Below are 5473 nucleotides of genomic sequence, written 5' to 3'. Positions count from 1 at the left end.
GAGTGAACAAGTGCTATTGCATACAATGTTTGTGTTGTAAACTATTATTACATAAGAATCAAAACAATAAAAAAGTTTAGAAAGTAGAAATATTAGAGTAAGCAGAGATTAATTTAACATTGAAGGAAGAAAAAATGCTATAGATTTAGCATAGTCTAAGCACACGGTGTTTATAGTCTACTGAAGTATATGGTGATGTCATTGGCCTCCACACTAACATTAATTTACTCACTGACTTGCCCAAAGCAATTTCTGGGCCCTGCCAGCTCCATTTATGACAAGTACTCTATTCAGGTATTCCATTTCTATCTTTTATGTTTAGATATATAAAATCACTGTGTTACAAATGCCTACAGTATTCAATAGAGTACCATGCTGTACAAATGTGTAACCTATGAGCAGTAGCCTTTGACATACAGCTTAGCTGTGTAAGGGATATACTGTTTGGTTTATGTAAGTACATGCTATGATATTCACACAATGAAATCGCCTAACAATTCACTTCTCAGAATCTAGCTCTGACAAGAAGTGATACATGACTATATAATATTTTTAGATTGAATTTATTTGAAATACATAATAATTTGGAAATGGCAATACTTATCATAAACTTGCATTATCAATGGATTTGGTAAGGGTTACATAGTTTCCATTAAGTCATATCTGCATATATGTATATATGTATGTATTTACCAATACACATATGTGCATATACATCATATAATATATAGACAAAAACATACACAATTACTTATTTACTTATAATTTATATTCTAATTTTCTGTTTTATTCTCTTTTTACATCTTATTACTGCTACTTCCATATATTTTTCTCTATGCAATTTTTTTTAGAGAAGTAATTTCCCTTTACATTTTCACAACTTCAAAAGTAATTATATACAATTTTCTGGACAATTCCCCTAATTCTATTAATGACAAATATTCTCTCAGTTTAACCTGAGTCTCACATTTTACATTCTAGCAATGCTTTGAAGTTATTGCTATGAATTCCTGGAATAACTTTATTCCTGTTCCATTTAGTCAGAGTTAATGTTACTCTGTTCCCAGCTTGGCTGTTATCTCCTCTGCAGGTTATTCCTTGAGTTCCCATGGTGTTAGATATGCACCTGAAGTCCACCAGCACATATCACTCACTAGTTAACTCCCTCTGCTTGCATAACTCTCCTGGACCACAGGCTGAGGGAGAGAAGAGCAGAACAGAAGATTCTTTGCCCTATCCTGCATTTTAGCTTCAGGCTTACCATAGTGCTAGAAAGTTGGTAGGTGTTAATTATTTATTAAAAAACTGAAGATATTAGTATATTAATAATACGCACTGTTTTTAATTCTGTGCTTTTTATGTAGACTCTTTTACCAATGCTTCTTTTATGATATACTTCTTATTCTTGAATCACGCTAATATTAATTTAAAATATATTCTCATTCTCATATGCTTATATTACTCTATTTAATTTTCTATTGTTCCCTTTATCAAGATTGCTTTTTGCAATATATTACACACACACACACACACACATATATATGTATATATACACATTCCTATATGTATATATATAGTTTCTTGTGAACACTAAATGTTTGTGTCATTTAAAAACTTGGCTTTGTGTCTCAGTGAAGTACAAAACTAATAAACAGTTAATCAGTAATCATCTCCTTAATTTAAAGCTACATTTAAACTTTAGAAATATAGGCCATGGCATGGCTTAAGTGTGTTAATAAAGAGTACAGATAAATTTTAATAATCCAGGTGAAATATTATGTTTTGATAGACACAGCATAAACCTAATTTTCAGTGAGAACTGATGTTGTGGGGCACAGCTTAAGAACAGACTGATCACCACTGAGAAGTCCAAATTTGAGAGTCTTTATTAAGCCGGCCAGCTGACTGTCTCACACAATGCCCCAAAAAAATGGCTATTGGGAGAACAGCCCCAACCACAGGTTTGTAAGGGTTCTTATACCAAAAATCACATTAATCATAAGTGTCTGTTGCTATGATTCGAAATTACACATTAACATCATGAGATCATCGACAGAGGGGGAAGTGGGTCAAAATGACCCTTACCTAGGTACAAACTAAAGAATGGTTACTAACATTCACACAATCATTGTTCACATGGTACATTGTTTAGGAGCAATAGGAATCAAAAGAGAGCAAATCTTTACTACATAGGAGTTGCCATTGTATATCATTAAACATGTCACACCAAGTAACTGATGATGAGCACAGAGGCGGGGTGTTCCCATGGGAGAAGCTTATTTCCTACATAACATGGAGTCCCAGAGCAAATGGAGTCTGTTCAGTCATTCCCTTAGAGCCTGGCCTATAACATTCTCATGGAACCAGATCTGTCAGCCCATCACACTGAGAAAGTCTTAAGAAATGGTTATATTTTTCACATACTTAAAAAGTATCTCTAGCCATAGAACTGAGAAGTAAAATAATAATAGGTCTGTATTATTGTTTGGGAAATAAATAACTAACAGATAGCCCATAATCTAATTTACTCTTTTTATTAATAGAAAATTGGTTTTACATAGAGTTATCATCTTTAAAAATTCCAGTTTTCTCTTGAATATAATGGTGATTAATGCTAATATCACTACTCTTTTGGGAAAGAAAAATTAAAATCACTATGTCACTAGACATTGATGGAATTGCAAGAAAATAAATTAATGCATAACCAAGTCAAGTACTAGTGAGGATCCAGAGCAACTGGAACTATAATATATTACTTAGAAAACAGTAGTGAGATGGTTTTGAATATATACTTATTACATGACCCACCAATATGTGTTTACTAAGTGAAATAAATTTTATGCTCACATAAAAATGTACATGGATTTTATATGGTTTTATTCATAATTACCAGAAAATGGAATAACACAATGCTCTTTAGCTGGTGAATGGTAAACAATGGAAATGAAATCATTAGACCATAAGTAACACTATAAGAAAATAACTACCAATACAAGATTGGGTAAACCTCAAGTGTAGTATGTTGATTGAAAGAATTTGAGAACAAAGGTTTTGAACAGTATCATGCCATTTATTTGAAAATTTCCCCAAAGTCAAAGTAAGAAAGAGACACCAGATCAGTAATTATCATGAGCTGGGGATGAGGGAATTGTTGATCATAGGAGGGCACAAGGAAACTATGTGCCGTAATGGGAATGCCTTATGTTTTGACTTTGGTGGCTATCACATGACTGAATGCATTCATCAAAACTCAGAACTATACTTTACAAGAAGAAAATGTTTTAGAATGTGAAATACACCTTAACAAACATGACTTGAAAACCCTAATCAAGCCTAAGGCTGAACTTTTCACACTCTTCTAATTTTTTAATCCACACATTAAATCATGAGAACTCAGTTTTGATTTTTTTTTTTGTTCTGAAAATTTGTCATGCTTTATTATATCAACCTTTCTTTAGCACTTGAAAATAAAAGTTCTTTTTTCCCCATATCTCTCTTTTTTAAAAAAAATTTGTTTCATTACAGAATGAATCAGTTTTGATTTTTGCTTAAGGGACATTATCCCAGTGGATGGAATATGTTGATGAGAATGCACTAATCATTATCTACATGGCATATGATTGAAAAAAACCTTTATATAGTACTGAAGTAATCAAACTTCAATTAAGAACCTTATGACTTTAATCTTCTAAAATTTGAAATACTCTACCAAATATGTTTCCAATTTTTATTATGTCTTAAATATTAAGGAGAAACATAATGTACAGTCACAATTACATAAGAATTCTCTTAAACTTTGGGTAACTATCTATTTCAGGGTATAATTAGTGAAGACATTTTGCCTTTCTGAAATTTCTTCATCTTAGAGAAATGTTATGAGACTACTCTCCCTATTGACAAAAAAATGTTTTCTTTACTGTAGTTCTAAAATCACTGGTTGAGTATACTATCTGCTAGTACTCCTTTAGAATAAGGGTTCTCCTTTCTGTGTCTTTCTTAAGGTCCCCTTCCATATACCCTCAATGCCATTTATACTTTACATGGGTCAAATTCAAGACTACTAAGATTAGAATTTTTGACTTAGAAACAATTTCTGTTGTTGCAGAGAACACACGTTTATGTTTACTTGATACTTTTTATGTATTTAAAGCACAGATATGATGCTCTTTTATTTTGAATAATGCTAAGTATACAAAGACTATTTTTATCCTATTCTGTGGTCTTCAAAATCATTGCCCTTGAGTTGTCAGCATCTTTGCATATCAACTTCATGTGAAACATGGTGCATATTAAAGATTTCATATTATTTATTTCTCTCTAAATTGAAACTTTTCAAAATTAAATTGTAGGATATTTTATTTCACTGTGTTTTAAATCCTAATTTTTTGTCACTGATTTTTGCATTTCTTCCTTTTCTACATTTACATAAAAAATTTGGAGATGATACATGTAGTTTGATCTCTAGTCTCTAAAGCAGCTTCAAATAGATGATTTTTTAATATAGTTGAATTAATGCACTAGTCCTTTTTTGGCATCATATACACTATTTTGCTTAAAGAATCTTTTTACTAGAATTCAAGAATCGATATCCAAAAAGACTCAGAATAAAGTCAGAGTATCTGTCTCTAGTTCTGAAATAATTAATTTCATCATATTGATCTAAAGTCTAAGATTGCAATTTTATTTCTCTTTAAATATTGGATATTCAAGTCTGTAATTTTACCTCACTAAACTGTTTCTTAGACAACTAATAAAACAAAAATTGGGGCAAGCATTTCAGTAATCATGAATTTTTATTAATTAACATTTATGATTATTTTATCTTATTTTCTTTCAAAAACACCACATTAAGATAATATTTTCAGTATAGGAAATAAAATAACTGCCACTGTGTCTTATAAATACATTTCATAGATCTGCATTAGGTTATAATTCAGTCAGATATTATTCAAATACTTGATGAATTTTAGATAATACCTCTGGCATCAATGCTGCAGTTAAAACTAATGTTCAGAAAAGATTATTTGTAGGAAGTGGTTTGTGCTAGATAGGAAGATATAGTATTATATGCATTATTTTCTGAGATAATTACTAAGTTTTTTTTTTTTTCTTTCTGGGAATTTATAGCCATATAATTTATCGAAAAAATAAAATAATGGAGAAGATAACAGGTGTTGTACACTATGTTGTTGTATGCAAATGGAATATTCAGTTTCACAAAAATTGTTTTCATTATTTAATATGTTAATCAAATTTAGCATTCTAGAAAAATAAGTTGATATTTTATCTGCTCTATAAAGACAGAAGTAACTATATCCAAAATAATTTTCAAAGTCTGTGAACAATTTCATGAGAGAGTCCTGTGCTTAGCCTTCATAAACCAAGAAGGGTCATTCTTATTTAACAGAAATATCAGCATTTGTATAAATATCAGCATTTATATAAATATCAGCATTTATATAAATTGCAATTT

This window comes from Sciurus vulgaris, assembly GCF_902686455.1.
Source record: "Sciurus vulgaris genome assembly, chromosome: 4".
Lineage (NCBI taxonomy): Eukaryota > Metazoa > Chordata > Mammalia > Rodentia > Sciuridae > Sciurus > Sciurus vulgaris.
Note: the sequence above shows the minus strand (reverse complement) of the source record.